The sequence below is a fragment of the Odocoileus virginianus genome, chromosome 2 (assembly GCF_023699985.2).
Source record: "Odocoileus virginianus isolate 20LAN1187 ecotype Illinois chromosome 2, Ovbor_1.2, whole genome shotgun sequence".
In the NCBI taxonomy this organism is placed as follows: domain Eukaryota; kingdom Metazoa; phylum Chordata; class Mammalia; order Artiodactyla; family Cervidae; genus Odocoileus; species Odocoileus virginianus.
This window is the reverse complement of record NC_069675.1, coordinates 181,445-198,627: the sequence shown is the minus strand read 5'-3', so window position 1 is coordinate 198,627 and position 17,183 is coordinate 181,445. Positions and strand designations below refer to the sequence as shown.

The 17,183-nt window shown below is 39.5% G+C and overlaps 1 pseudogene; it reads left to right on the top strand.

Moving 5' to 3' along the window:
- Nucleotides 1-11,907: 11,907 nt before the first annotated feature.
- LOC139031521 (olfactory receptor 4C3D-like) lies at nucleotides 11,908-15,672 on the top strand (annotated as a pseudogene).
- The last annotated feature ends 1,511 nt before the right edge of the window (nucleotides 15,673-17,183 follow it).

Sequence of the window (17,183 nt, the reverse complement as noted above, 5' to 3'; positions counted from 1 at the left end):
CAAATAGGCATTGATGAACCTATTTGCAGGGCAAGAAAGGAGAAGCAAACATAAGGAATAGATTTCTGAACACACTGGGGGAAGGAGTGGGTGGGACGAATTGAGAGAGTAGCACTGCAACATATACATTACCATATGTAAAATAGATAGCCAGTAGGAATTTGCTGTATGATGCAAGGAGCTCAAATCTGGTGCTCTGTGACAACCTAGAGGGGTTGGATGATGTGGGAGTTGGGAGGGTGGTTCAAGGGGGAGAGGACATATGTCTGATTCATGTTGATGTCTGGCAGAAACCAACACAGTATTGTGATTATCCTCCAATTAAAAATAAATTTTTAAAAGCAGCATGAGAGTGGAGAACAAGATGGAGGAGTAGGTGGATGTGGAGCACATCTCTCTCCATGGATACATCAGGAATACACCTTCAGACCCAGAAGTGCATGCAGAACACCAGCTGGGAGCAGACAGGAGGATCTGACCAGTGGAAAAGAATATATAGAATCATGCAAAACTCGGTAGGATGAAGGAACTAGGGGGAAAAACAGGAGTATTAGTAGGACTGGACCTAGCCTCGGAGGGTGGGGGAACTGATGCAGGATGTGGGAAACTGATCCCCACAGCGGGGCAATTGTCTGAGTCAGAGGAGAAACATTTAAGACTAAGAGTGAAATAGCTGATCTGTTGCAGCCTAAATGGAATGAGAATCAGACAGTCCTTGCCGCAGCCATACATATGCTGGGCAGGAACGCAGGTCTCCTGGAAGGGGCAGTGGCTGGGAGCTGGAGTTTAGGGATTGTGGAGGAATCCCAAGAGCAAGGGCTGCTGTTGACTGCAGAGAGATGGATTGAGGGGATGTGAGGGAAGAGACTGTGGTGGGAAATGCCTGTGGAGGAAAGCCAGGCAGCCATGGAAGCAAGGCGATACTGCTGAGTCACACGTAGCTGGTGGAGCCATCACCACAGCCTCTCTCTCCACACACCAGCATCGGCAGCTGAACAATAGAGAGGCTGGTCCATCAAACGCCTGATGCACTGAACTACAGAATAGGACCCCACCCAGGGTGCTCCTTTAGGTGCCTGATGCGCAGATTTAGAGTAGGACCCCAGTCAGGGGGACGCCTCTATGTGTCTGACCTGCCGAAAAACTGTGAGGGACCCCAGGCAAGGGGTCCCTCTAAGTGCCTGAGCGGGTGGAGCCACAAAGACTGGCCAAAGAGGCCTTCTGATTGCCAGCTACAAGAGGCTTAAGAAAACACTCTCCAATAGGGCCGTAACTCCTGCCGCAGAGGCAGTTTGTGCCCCTGAACACTTGGTGCTGCTAGGGTTCCTGCAAGCCAAGCAGCTGCTCCACCTTCACCCTCAACTCTCACTGGGGCAGAGCTACCATAGGCAAAAAAAAAAAAAAAAAAAAAAAGAAAGAAAGAAAAAAGAAAAAAGTCTTGTGTTTATGCAGGCAGGGTTGGTTTGGTCCTGTCCAACTCTTTGTGGCCCTGTAGACTGTGACCTGTCAGGTTTCTCTGTCAGGGGGTCTCCAGGTAAGAATACTGGAGCATATTGGCCAATACTTGTTTCCATACCCTTCTAGAGCACTATATCTCCTGCTGCCCCAGCTGCCAACCCCCCTGAGTATCTGGTGCTGCCAGAACCTCTGCGACCCAACCAGCTGCACCACCTCCACACCTGGCCCGCACTGGGGCAAACCCACGTCCTCCAGGGCAGCCTCAGGAGCGAACCCCAGCGATGACCCACATGCAGAGGTGGAAATAAAGCCACAATTGAAACCCAAGGGCAGGGTGGCTAAGGAAGAAGACCCAAAACCTTCCCACCAGCTGTGCAAGCTGCAGATTAAATCCATAGGACCAACTAAGAAGACTCTGTGTCTACAGAATATATAAAAGGCCATTGAGAGCTACCACAAAAGAAAGCGCACTAGCTCTGATAGCTGTGGACATTGGAGGCAAGAACACACAGGAGCAGGACAAGATTAGAATCTGAGCTGCCCCCACAGGAGGTCCAGAGACCAGCACAGTGTTGGAGGGCATCCTAGGGAAGTAAGGTGGACTGTAATTCCCAGCGAGGGAGAGGACACTGACAGCAGAGACTCAAGAAAAGCATTAATCGTGCTTATTTGTTGACTTGTTCTGTAGATTCTTTTGGATTTTTTTTCTTTTTTTCCCCTTTCATCTGTTGTAGTTGTCGATTTTATTGGCACTAAGAATTCCAATTATGATTCTGAGCTTTTTTTTTTTCTTTCTTTTCCCTCACATTTTTTTATTTCATAAATGTCTACCTCTACATTGGGCTTTTGCAGTTCTGTGGAATTTTCCTCTTTTTTAATTTTAATTTTTAAAATCTATTATTTTTTTCTACATTTATTTCTTTTGTTTGCTTTTCTTACTGTTCTTTTCCCCTTGCAATTAATCTTTAACCTATATAAATCTTCTTTATCTACCTCTATTTAACTTTGCACATCTATTCTTTCTTTCTTTTTTCTCTCTCCTCTCAACATATTTGTTAGTTTTATTTTCATTGCTTTATTCCCCATTTGGCACCTTGCTTTAGTTTTGTTTTCCATTTTGTGATTTAATTAGTGTCGTTTCGGTAGATATAATTTTTGGTTTCTTTTGTTCTTGGAGTCAATCTATTGTACTTATTTTTTGTTGGTCTGTTTTGATTTTGTTTATGGTTGTATATGTACATGTGTATATTCAGCCATACTTTCTATTGTTGTAAACCTCTGCCTCTACATTGGAGGTTTTGCAGTTCTATGGAGTTTTCCTTTACCCCCATTTTTTTCTTTCTTCTGTTTGTTTCTCTTTTAAACCTATTATATTTCTTCTACATTTATTCCTTCATTTGCCTTTCCTACTGTTCTTTTCCCCTTGAAGTTAATCTTTAATGTATGTAAATCTCCTTCATCTACCTCTATTTAACTTTGTATATCTATTCTTTCTTTCTTTTCCTCTCAACATATTTGTTAGCTTTCTTTTCATTGCTTTATTCCCCACTTGACGCCTTGCTTTAGTCTTGTTTTCCAGCTTGTGATTAAGTTAGTTTTGTCTTAACTGGTAAATATAATTTTTGATTTCCTTTGTTTGCCAGATCAATCTTCTGTACTTTATTTTTCTTGGACTGTTTTCACTCTGCTCATGGGTGTATATGTGTATGTGTATATTCCACTATTTTAATGACTGTTTGCCTGATTTTGTAACTGCCATCTGTCTGGGGTTCATCTTTGGTTCCTCGTTTTTGGGTATTTGTTTTACTCTCCCTTAATGCCGTAACAAACCACTTGTGGGATCTTTGTTCCTGACCAGAGATCAGGCCCTGAGCCTCTGGAGTGGGAGCAGTGACTCCAAGACCCCAGACCCCCAGAGAGCTGACCCCACGGAGTGTCAGACAGTGAGAATCACACGGAGGAAACCACCTGAATACAAGACCCGGCATCACCCAGCCACCAACAGCACCCTGTGCAGGACGCCTCATCTATCAACAAACAAAACAAAATCACAAACCAATCACTAGTAGACAGGAGTACCACCTCACTCAGCCTTCCCCATCAGAGAAAAAACAAACAAACAAACAAAAACTCAGCATAAGCCTCACCCTATATGAAGCTCACACAAACCACTGTGCCAACCTTAGGAAGGCAGAAACCAAAAGGAAGAAAGAATTTAACCTTCTTCAAGGAAAGAACTAAACTTTCCTTGAAGACTGAGAAAAGGAGACCTCAAACACAGTAACTTAAAAAAAAATGAAAAACCACAGAAATACTGCACAAATGAAGGAAGAAACTAGAAACACAGAAGTCCAAATAAATGAAGAGGAAATAGGAAACTTATCTGAAAAAGAATTCAGAATAATGATAGTGAAGATGATCAAAAGCCTTGAAAACAAAATAGAGAAAATGAAAGAAACAATTAGCAAAGACCTGGAAGAATTAAAGAATAAGCATACATAGACAAACAACACAATTACTGAAATTAAAAATACTCTAGAAGGAATCAATAGCAGAATATCTGAAGCAGAACGAATCAGTGAGCTGGAAGATAAAATGGTGGAAATAACTTCTGAAGAGCAGAATAAAGTAAAAAGAATGAAAAAAGCTGAGGACAGTCTCAGAGACCTCTGGGACCATATCAAATGCACCAATATTTGAATTATAGGGGTCCCAGAAGAAGAAGAGAAAAAGAAAAGGTATGAGAAAATTTTTCAAGAGATTATGGTTGAAAATTTCCCCCACATGGAAAAGGAAATAGCCGATCAAGTCCAAGAGGCACAAAGAGTCCCATACAGGATAAACCCAAGGAGAAACATGCCAAGACACGTACTAATCAAACTAACAAAGACTAAACATTTAAAATTACATTGAGTTTATTGTTCTGTATGGTACAAGTTACCAGTTATTCTAAAAAGTAACTGTACTCTATATAAATTGATATGAAACATTTTGTTCTTAAATGGTCACTACAATATTATAAAATTGAAATTTAGTGTTCTTATAAACAAATGGAGGATATGAAAGATGAAATAACTAGATCATCCAACATTTAAGGCACCTTTAAGCCCAAATATTCTTACTCCACATCCTGTGATCTTTACACTACACAGAACTCCTTGGGGCTGGCATTTGACTATGATTTAGAATATTAAAATATTTTTAATTATATGCCATAATAAGTGTCACTTTATTAGATTAACAACTATTATTAGCAACTAAATACAGGCATTTTTCAAAATCACACACTAAAATATATCTGTAAAAAATTCCACTATTAGAAAGTTGGCTTAATACTTAGGTCCTTGAATCTAGAATTTTCATTGAAATTGCTTTAGGTGGTCATTTACAAGGGGTAAATAAACACAAAGCAGAAATCATTATTCCACAGTTGACCAAGGAAAGTACTTCTCAGCTAAACAGCTTTTCTAACTTATAAGACAAGACTTTGTTGTAAATTACTTATGGATCTTTCATAAAGATCCATTTGAAGCTTGCTTCCAAATATGAATGTGTGCATATGTCATAGATGTGTTTATAGTTTACTCTTTTGACAGAAAGGTCCAGCCTCGCACTTCCAGGGTACTGTATACTTTATTGAAAAAAAAAAATCAATGGACTCTACAGTGTAACAATGTTTCAGTAGGCATACTACTGTCACAATAACATGAAGGAGAGTAATAACCTTAGCTTCAGAATGAGGAGACATGAGTTTTCTTTCACCCTATGCTATCATCTTCTATAACCTTAATCATTCTTCCCAATTTCTACAAGTAATTTACTTAGGTAAATGGAACGTGTTTCCAAGTTCTGAGATTCTACCCAATTTAATATGTGTATTGCCATAAGTATAGTTTTATTTGCTTCTATTTCATTTAGAATTAAATTGGAAGAATTATTAGACAAAAATCCACCTCCCAAAACTTTCCATTCCTGGTAAACAACTTAGGAGATGCCCTTCTGCAATGAAAGTATCTTTGGATTGGACTAACATGATATGAGCTCTACTTTGGAGTGCCTTGCTGCTTTCGTAACATGTTGCTCTACCTATTGAATCTGTCCATAAGAACAATTCGGCAGGTACCTTGTTTCTGTGTAATTAGTCTTTGAAACTATCAAAAGTCAAACCATATCTCAACTGGTTTTTGATCAACTATGATAGGATCCATACATAATTTCTCCTGCTTTAATTCTGCTTTACCCTTCCAGTTTGAGAATCTGTGTTGTTGTCTCTCCAGGCTTTTAAAACACTCTGCCCTTAGATTTACATTCTGAAAACACACTTTCCTGGAACTCCTTTTTGAAAAATTGTTTTCACAGACAACTTTCACTGACTTAGACTTAACTCTCCTCTATTTACATTTTGTTGCTACTCTAGGGCTTAGAGAGCTGGACTAGACAGGTGTAGGGATTCTAAAGCAATCTCTTTACCCAGCACTGTAGCTATTTAAGTAGAACCAATGCTGTTGCTGCTGCTGCTAAGTCACTTCAGTCGTGTCCGACTCTGTGTGACCCCATATGTGGCAGCCCACCAGGCTCCGCCGTCCCTGGGATTCTCCAGGCAAGAACACTGGAGTGGGTTGCCATTTCCTTATCCAAGGGATGAAAGTGAAAAGTGAAAGTGAAGTTTCTCAGTCGTGTCTGACTCTTAGTGACTCCATGGACTGTAGCCTACCAGGCTCCTCCATCCATGGGATTTTCCAGGCAAGAGTACTGGAGTGGGGTGCCATTGCCTTCTTTGGTAGAACCAAGGAGCCATTGTGAATGGACTTCAAGTTTTAGGAAGTTGAGAATGGCTATTTGTGTCAGCACACGCTAATTCTCTGATTTACCTCTGGCTTTCATTCCAGAGTGGAAAGACAAGTTTAAGACATTTTCATGATGACACCTTAGCAAAATCCATATTCCTTATAGCTCATTAGATATTTTCAAATCCTCATTCAGACTGTCTTTGGCATCTGCCATTACTCATTTTATCACTGCCCTATAATACTGGAGTGTCTAGCCAAACTAGGTTCAGTCACACCCTTTCAGTATTCTTAAACTCTTTCTTCGTGCTGCTCACAGTGACATCCCTAGAGTCAACTGAGAGCTATACACAACTTATTTTTCTTCTCAGTAATGAAAGAATATTTGGACATGGTGACTGTGTATTGGTCTTTTTTATTTATTTAAATTATTTCTTTATTTTACTTTACAACATTGTGTTGGTTTTGCCATACATTGACTTGAATCCACCATGGGTGGAAATGTGTTCGCCATCCTGATCCCCTCTCCCAAATCCCTCCCCATCCCATCCCTCTGGGGCATCCCAGTGCACCAGCCCCGAGCAACCTGTATCATGCATCGAACCTGGACTGGCGATTCATTTCACATATGATAATTTACATATTTCAATGCCATTCTCCCATATCATCCTGCCCTCGCCCTCTCCCACAGAGTTCAAAAGACTGTTCAGTACATCTGTGTCTCTCTTGCTGTCTCAAATACAGGGTTATCATTACCATCTTTCTAAATTCCATATATATGCGCTAGTTTACTGTATTGATGTTTTTCTTTCTGGCTTACTTCCCTCTGTATAATAGGCTCCAGTTTCATCCACCTCATTAGAACTGATTCAAATGTATTCTTTTTAATGGCTGAGTAATATTCCATTGTGTATATGTACCACAGCTTTCTTATCCATTCATCTGCTGATGGGCATCTAGGTTGCCTCCATGTCCTGGCTATGATAAACAGTGCTGTGATGAACATTGGTGTACACGTGTCTCTTTCAATTCTGGTTTCCTCAGTGTGTATGCCCAGCAGTGGGATTGATGGGTCATGGTATTTTTCAGAGAACTAGACCAAATAATTTTTTGTATGGAAATACAAAAAACCTCGAATAGCCAAAGCAATCTTGAGAAAGAAGAATGGAACTGGAGGAATCAACCTGCCTGACTTCAGACTCTACTACAAAGCCACAGTCATCAAGACAGTATGGTACTGGCACAAAGACAGAAATATAGATCAATGGAACAGAATAGAAAGCCCAGAGATAAATCCACTCACCTATGGACACCTTATCTTCAACAAAGGAGGCAAGGATATACAATGGAAAAAAGACAACCTCTTTAACAAGTGGTGCTGGATCGAAACACGTATATTATCTAGGGTGAAACAGATCACCAGCCCAGGCTGGATGCATGAGACAAGTGCTCAGGCCTGGTGCACTGGGAAGACCCAGAAAGATCGGATGGAGAGGGAGGTGGGAGGGGGGACCGGGATGGGGAATACATGTAAATCCATGGCTAATTCATGTCAATGTATGACAAAAACCACTGCAATGTTGTAAAGTAATTAGCCTCCAACTAATAAAAATAAATGAAAAAAAAAGTGGTGCTGAGAAAACTGGTCAACCACTTGTAAAAGAATGAAACTAGAACACTTTCTAATACCATACACAAAAGTAAACTCAAAATGGATAAAAGATCTAAATGTAAGACCAGAAACTATAAAACTCCTAGAGGAAAACATAGGCAAAACACTCTCCAACATACACCACAGCAGGATCCTCTATGACCCACCTCCCAGAATAATGGAAATAAAAGCAAAAATACATAAATGGGACCTAATGAAACTTAAAAGCTTTTGCACAACAAAGGAAACTATAGGCAAGGTGAAAAGACAACCTTCAGAATGGGAGAAAATAATAGCAAATGAAGCAATGGACAAAGGATTAATCTAAAAAATATACAAGCAACTCCTGCAGCTCAATTCCAGAAAAATAAATGACCCAATCAAAAAGTGCGCCAAAGAACTAAACAGACATTTCTCCAAAGAAGACATACAGATGGCTAACAAACACATGAAAAGATGCTCAACATCACTCATTATCAGAGAAATGCAAATCAAAACTGCAATGAGGTACCATTACACACCAGTCAGGATGGCTGCTATCCAAAAGTCTACAAGCAATAAATGCTGGAGAGGGTGTGGAGAAAAGGGAACCCTCTTACACTGTTGGTGGGAATGCAAACTAGTATAACCACTATGGAGAAGAGTGTGGAGATTCCTTTAAAAACTGGAAATAGAACTGTGTACTGTTCTATATGAGACTGTTTCTAAGTTGAATTGAATTAAATTTATTTTTAATATAATTTCAAATGTTGGTATTTATTTTACTAAATAATTGTAATAAACCTTATATTAGGTGGCAGCCTAAATTTGCCATAGCACTTAGGCTGAAAAACAGTAATTCTTTTTCAAAGGAATATCTTGGATTTAGTGACTTGGCTTCTTATTTTGAATTTGCAAATGCTGTTCTGATTCCTTGTCTTATATTTCCTTTTATTACTTGTGGCTTATTTTTTTCTATGCTTATTTTTCATATTTCATAGACATTTATGAGACTGAATTTAAATGACTGAAATAAATCTATTCTAGTATCTCTGAGTAAAATTGAAGATATACTTATTTTCATCGTTATCACATTAATTTAATTCCAGAACTGAGGCAAGAGACAGCCATTTTGAGAAAGTACTATAAACCTTGCCTATTGTGAAGTGCTGATATTCTATAGTAGGGTTCATATTATCAATTAATGTACATGTGAAAATAGTAATTAAATTATGATTTGCATGGATAAATTAAAAATACAAAATGATATAATTAAAAAATGTTAAAACAGGTAGTTACCCGCCTAAATGATTAACTTATTCAGACTCCATATTAAGCTCATTTGTTGTCAAATACCTCAATTTGTAAATGGTTAAGTTAAAATATTTTGTTCCCATCATAATGTTTTGTCTTCATGGAGACCTAAGGAGGAGCTTGAAATTAAACATGAATGCCATAAAAGTTAATCTCTTCAAGAGGGAGAGGATATGTCTATACCTATGACTGATTCATACTGATGTATGGCAGAAATCAGCACAATATTGAAAAGTAATTATCCTTCCATTAAAAAGAAATACAGTTTTTTTAAAGAAAAAAAATGGCTATACTCTGAAGTTCAGTTAAGTTACGTGAAATAATTAAGTTGTTGGCAAGATCTGCTAATGATGATGAAATACACTTGGGGTCCAATTAGCCATAGCTAACAAAGTTCACAGAATTTTCCTACAAATAGGAAGTGAGGTTGTACTTTTAAGGTTCAGTAGAAAAGCTTCATGGGAAAGGAGCGCCTATAAGTTAAGAAAGACATTTAATAACTGATCTAGTTGACATTTTTGATGTTTCAACTCACTTTTTTTTTTGGTTAACTTGCCCCTGCTGGGGCTGTGGCTGTGGATGAATGTCAGATAAATGCATAGGTGAGATTTTTATTTCCAAGAAATGATATAATCATAAATTCTCAGTTTTAAATAGATCTTTCAAGTCATATAGTCACACCTCATTCTCACCTACCTGTCATTTAACAACCTCCTTCTCCAGCATGCAAGTGATCAAGAAAGGTAGACCCAACAATAATACAACCAACTTAGAAATAATTTTTTTCATATTGATATATATTTAAATTAGGATAATAAAATAATGTCACAATATAAAAGAATAATTATACAATTTAAATTGGCATCCACAATTTTCCCCAATTAATTATACAGCATAAGAATTTCATTATGATGCTGCACAATTTTTAAAAACACCTGTGTTAAAAGCTACACATTAATTAGAGATGCGGTATATTTTCATTGCTTCCCTAATCATTGTAGCTCTTAAAAATTGTGTTGAATATATATGTAAACACGGATTTTTCTCCATTAAAATTCTTTTCCATTAGAATTTCCCCCCAGAAAAAGAATTATGGAGCCAAAGAAAAACAATTGATGTTTTCTCACAGCTATTTCTAAAACAACTGTGTTTATTATGTCTAACTCTTACTTTATGTACACCAGTCTTTTTTCTGATATGTTGGGGAAATCACATCTCAGATTAAGGAAGTGCATTGGAGCTGCTCCACTTTGTTTCCACTAAATATAAAAGTTTCATTTTACATAGCTAAAAATAAAACTTTTATTTTTGAAAGAAAACTATATTTTGCAGAATGCATTATATTTTATCTATATCTATGTCTATGTCTATATCTATATCTATACATCTTCCCTCTTCTTTGGGAAATAATTGTCCCCCAGATTACTCATTCCATTAGTAGTGCAGCCTCCTGTAACCAGGAATGATGGAAGATGGATGCTTTGAGTACATGGGAGAAGAAAGCATGAGAATGCACGTAGCAGAAGCATAAAAGAGTGGGAAGGTCATTCCTATCATGGGTGGGTGCTCTGCTGCTGTTTGGTAATAAAATTTCAGGCATTAAGAGCATTTAACAAGGGCATGCTTCATGATTTTGTGTGAACAAACATACATTCATATACATGGTGGTGGTGGTGGTTTCATTGCTCAGTCATGTCCAACTTTTGCAACCCCATGAATTGTGGTGCACCAGACTCCTCTGTCCATGGGATTTCCCAGGCAAGAATACTGGAGTGGGCTGCCATTTCCTTCTCCATCATATACATAGCAATTACCAAATAAATATTTGTTGAATGAATGAACTTGTGATAGGTACTTACAACAGGTAATAGATTTTATATGTATTTCTGTTAGCTGGTGTTTATATTTTTACATGTATAGTACATTATCTATTTAGATTATCTGTTAAACTACTTCTTTCTCTTTCCCATATTACATTTTTTTTCTTTTAGATTTTGAAGCTAAGGATTTCCTTTTCTGAACAGATCCTCTTGTACTGAATACCTATGTAAGAGATTTCTTATTCAAGTCTGTTGAATCTGTAAATGTATTGAAGATGACTTATGCTAAAATGTACACAGATCAGAATTTTGAAGAATAAAAATATCAATTAAGTCACTATAATTGTCATGAAACTACACTTTCCTAGAAGTGATTATTATTTTTATACTTACTCCATAGTGTGTGTCAGAAAGTATTAACCTGGAGTGCAGCTTCCTTTGAAACATTAAATTATATTTCTTATAAATAGAGTTGGAAGACAACAACACTTGAATTACTGGTAAGTTTATAGTCTGGGAAAGCAGGACTATTTTTATCTGTGGAGAATGGCAATTCACCAAGCATTTCTTACCACCTAGTTTGTTTCAGGCACTGCAGACACTAGTGCCAACCACTATGGTAGGTGCAGTGAGGAAACACACCTCAATAGCGTGTGTGTCCCAGTAGGTACTAGAGAATGTTTGTCACCAAGGACTTCCCTACATTTCCCTAAACTTCCTGTTTATGACAGATAATTTTTGACTGTTTATCTTGCTGCAGTTAGAGATTTAGAATTCAAATGTAAATCCTCATGGAAGAAGGAATAGTTCTTACCTTTGTGCAGGGCTTCTCAGTTTATGAGATACATCTGATAATTACAATTTGTAATCTTACAGGCACAGAGGAGGTCTTGGAAGCATGAAACACTGTGATGGTGCAGTAAAGTCAAATGGAGTAGGAACCAGAAAGAGAATCCAGATCTCAAGTAATTAGTGCCATATTTTCTCAGTGAGAGTGAGCAAGTGAGTGAAAGTTGCTCAGTCATATCCAACTCTCTGCTACCCCATGGACTATACAGTCCATGGACTTCTCCAGGCCAGAATATTGGAGTGGGTAGCCTTTCCCTTCTCCAGGGGATCTTCCCAACTGAGGGATCAAACCCAGGTCTACCACATTGCAGGTGGATTCTTTACCAGCTGAGCTACAAGGGAAGACCTTTGTCAGTAAAATACACATCAAATATTGTTCTTATAAATGTTTTACAGGTGATAGTACTAAGGTGCCTAAAGAGATAAAAAGCCATCATGGAAGAATTAAGAAAGAATTGGCACAGATATTGGGGCAAAATTGCCAAGGACATGTTCCACGGTTATAGTGACTACTCTACTTTTGTTCTAAAAGATTCAGACCAGAAACCCTTGATGACTAATAGATATCACTCTTTATTCCTTTGTAGGTAATTCAGAGATCAGGAGGTGTAGTTCCAAGTTGGATCTCTTCATATCTCCCAATGATGTGACTGAATTTGTTCTCTTGGGACTCACACAGAATCCACATTTGCAGAAAATACTCTTTATTATCTTTCTGCTCATTTTCCTGTTTACCATGGTGGCCAGTCTGCTCACTGTCATCACCATCTCCCTCAGCCCCACACTTTCAGCTCCCATGTACTTTTTTCTCACTTACTTGGCCTTCATAGATGCCTTTTACACATCTGCTACCACCCCTAAAATGATCACTGACCTGCTATACAAGAGGAAAACCATCTCCTGGGGGGCTGCCTGACTCAGCTCTTTTTGGTACACTTCCTGGGAGCAGCAGAGATCATTGTCCTCATTGTCATGGTGTATGACCGCTACATGGCCATCTGCAAGCCTCTGCACTACACCATCATCATGAGACAGGGGCTCTGCCAGCTTCTGGTGGTGGTGGCCTTGACTAGGGGAATCCTACATTCCACAATGCAGATTCTTTTCATGATGGACTTGACCTTCTGTGGTTGCAATGTCATTGACCATTTCATGTGTGATTTCTTCTCACTGTTGGAAATTGCCTGCAGTGACACCTACATGCTTGGAATGGTTGTGGCAACCAACAGTGGGGCCACGTGCTTGCTCATTTTTTCCATGCTACTTATATCCTACATCGTCATCCTGAGCTCCCTGAAATCCCATGGCTCTGAAGGATGATGCAAAGCCCTCTCTACATGTGGCTCTCACTTTACAGTAGTGGTGCTCTTTTTTGTCCTTTGTATTTTCAGCTACACATATCCTATGACCACTTACCCTGCAGACAAGTTGGTGAGTATGGTCTTTATAATCCTCACTCCCATGTTAAATCCTATCATATATACAGTGAGAAACACAGAGGTGAAAAATGCCATGAAGTGTTTATGAAAGAGGAGAGAAACAGGCTTTTCGAGATGCCAAGAAAGTGACAATTTATATACATAGTGAGGATTATACTTCTTGTGAAAGAAAATGAAGACATTTTCTAGATAAACTGTAGAAAAATAATCTTAGGAACTAGTATATGTTAAGTATCTAACATTGGCTAATTATTTTGGGGTATTTTGATAAATTTTTAATGTACTTTGCTAAGGCTTCTACGTCCACATTCAAGATGCATATGCAATGTAAAGAACATCTATAAGCCCCTAAGTTTCATCATTGTTGCTTAAGTTTTCCTCCAAAGTCTTATCGTTACTTTACTAAATTATTTATATAATCACATGGATGAAATTAACTTTTTTGTAAGATCTTGACTTCAGAATTTCTTTTATTTTTGTTTGTTGTTTAGTCGTTAAGTAGTGTCCAACTCTTTTGTGACACCATGGACTGTAGTCCACCATGCTCGTCTGTCCATGGGATTTCCCAGACAAGAATACTGGACTGGGTTACCATCTTCCTGAGCCAGGGATCAAACCTGTGTCTCTGGCATTGGCAGGTGTATTCTTTACTATTGAGCCACCAGTGAAGCTGCTATTTTTGCTTAGTCCATGGTGAAGTAGTCAGGGTAAAAGTTCTCGGATTGATACATGGGGAAGGGACAGATTGCAAGTGCAAAAATCACTGCTGGATTTCTTTTTCTGAAGTAAGAATTTACCAGAAACAAATAGAGAAATATCAGAAAGGAGAAACAAATAATACACAATGTAATTCATTTCTTGCCATATAAATTTGGCTTGAAATTATGAAATTACTCTTAAATTGATCTTATTTGCTTAAAAATCCTATGACTCACAGGTTTCCTTGATACTTTCTTGATACTGGGAAGAATTGAGAGAGTAGCATTGAGATACACACACACACACACACACACACACACAATACTGTGTGCCAAACAGATAGCTAATGGGAAGCTGCTGTAATGCAGGAAACTCAGCTTGGTGCTCCTGGCTTGTTTCAAATGAAGCACTACATGTTGGTAATATGGTAAATTACTTTTTTCTTCTTTCTTTTTTTTATTTTCTAAATTATGAAAGTATGATAACACATTTATCCCTCTGTGATGACCTAGAGGGGTGGGTTGGGGGATGGGAAGCTCAAGAGGGAAGGGGTATATATATAGCTAATTCACATTGTTGTACAGCAGAGACTAAAATAATATTGTAAAGCAATAATATGTCAATAAAACTTTTAAAAAAGACTTGGGGGGCGGTCCTAAGATGGTGGAGGAATAGGATGGGGAGACCACTTTCTCCCCCACAAATTCATCGAAAGAACATTTGAACGCTGAGCAAATTCCACAAAACAATTTCTGAATGCTGGCAGAGGACATCAGGCACCCAGAAAGGCAGCCCATTGTCTTCGAAAGGAGGTAGGAAAAAATATAAAAGATGAAAAGAGACAAAAGAGCTAGGGATGGAGATCCATCCGGGGAAGGGAGTCTTAAAAAAGAGAGAAGTTTCCAAACACCAGGTAATACTCATCAGCGGGTCTGTGGTGAGCCTTGGAACCTCAGAGGGCAACATAACCAGGAGGAAAAATAAATAAATAATTTAAACCCACAGATTACATGCCTAACAGCAACTCCCAGTGGAGAAGCAGTGCAGACGCTCGCATCTGCCACTAGCAAGCGGGGACTGGACAGGGAGGCGTGGGCTGCATTGTTTTGGGTAAGGACCAGGCCTGAACGCCCCGAGGGCAATCTGAGGGAACTAACTTGAGATAGCAACCCAGACTGTGGGATAGCTATCCCGTGAAAAGCCCTAACCTAAGACACCGCCAGGCCTGCTCACAGAACAAAGGACTGAGCAGAGCTAGCCGGCTACAGACTGGCCCATCTCCTGCCAGAGACAGTCAGGCCGGGACAGCCAGAGCCAGAAGGGGGCAATTTAGGCCCCCGAGTGGCATCCTCCACCAAACTGCAAGCAGGCTTCGTTGCTGACCAAGACTTCTTGGGATTCTGGATGGTCGACATCCACTAAGAGGGTTGCAGCCGGAAATCAGCTCCCTAGAAGAGACACACGGCACACCTGACCAGGCTCGCCAGTTGTACACCCAGGAAACTGAGTGATGGGACCGGGGAGGCGATAAGCTGCAGCCTCCAACAGGGGGCGACCGTGCTCGCCAAGCACCTGATCACCTAAGCTGCTCGGACCTGGGAAGGGTACAAAATGCAGGCCCAACCGAGTCTGCACCTTTGTGGAGTACCCGAGTACCTGAAACTCGGGTGGCTTAGATCTGGAAAGTGCACACAACCCAGGGCCCGCCTGACAGTTCCCAGCAGAGCAACCTAGAGTCTGAGCAGTGTAGACCGGGGAAGCACACACGCCATGAGCAGGGGCAAACCCAATGTGGCCGAGACACTGGGAGCACTCCCCACACACACCAGTGATATTTGTTTGCAGTGCTCCTCCCTCCCCACAGCATGACTGAACAAGTGAGCCTAAATAAGTGACCACCTTCACCCCCTTGTGTCAGGGCGGAAATTAGACACTGAAGAGACCACCAAACAGAAGAAGCTAAAATAAACAGAGGGAATCACTTTGGAAGTGACAGGTGCAACAGATTAAAACCCTGCAGTTAGCACCAACTACACAGGAAGTGGCCTATAGACCTTGAGAAGTATAAGCCAGATCAAGGAACTATCTGAAAATGAACTGACCCCACACTGTCCACAATAACACCAGAGAAAGTCCTAGATATATTTTTACTATTATCATTTTTTTTAATTTTTAATTTTTTTTTCATTTTTAAGTCCTCTATTACTCCTTTAATTTTCATTTTTATAACCTACTATTACTTTGCAAAAAAAAAAACAACACAAAGAACCCTATTTTTAAAGCAAACTTCATATATATATACATATAAATAATATATACACACACACATATATATATATACATATACATATATTATATATTATAATTCTTGTGACTTGTTTTTTTCTTTAATATTGTATTTTTGGGAATCTAACCTCTACTCTAGATTCTTAACCTTTGCTTTTTGGTATTTGTTATCAGTTTTTTTTTGTTGTTGTTATTATCAATTCTGTACCTTTAAGAACCCAATCTTCAGCACCCATTTTAACTTGGGAGCGAGATTGCTGGCTTGATTGCTCTTTAACCCTTTGGACTCTCCTTTTTCTCCTCCAGGTGGCTTCTATCTCCTCCCTCCCCCTTCTCTTCTCTACACAAGTCAGTGAATCTCTTTGTGTGTTCTGGGCTATGGAGAACACTTAGGGAACTGATTACTGGCTGGATCTGTATCTCTTCTTTTGATTCCCCCTTTTTCCTCCTGGCCACCTCTATCTCCTTCCCTCTCCTCTTCTCTGTGAAAGTCCGTGAACATTTCTGAGGGATCCAGACTGTGGAGAGCACATAGGGAAGTGGTTACTGGCTAGCTTGCTCTCTCCCCTTTTGATTCCCCCTCTTCTCCTCCTGGTCACCTCTATCTCCCTCCTCCCTCTTCTCTTCTCCATGTAACTGTGTACCTCCCTGGGTGTCCCTCATTGAGGAGAAACTTATCATCATTAACCTAGATGTCTTACAATCAGTGCTGTATAGATGGAGAAGTCTTGAGGCTACTGTAAGAATAAGACTGAAAACCAGAGACAGGAGGCTTAAGTTCAAATCCTGAAAACACTAGAGAACTCTTGACTCCAGGGATCATTAATCAATAGGTGCTCATCAAACACCTCCATATCCTACTCTGAAACCAAGCACCACCTAAGGGCCAACAAGTTCCAGA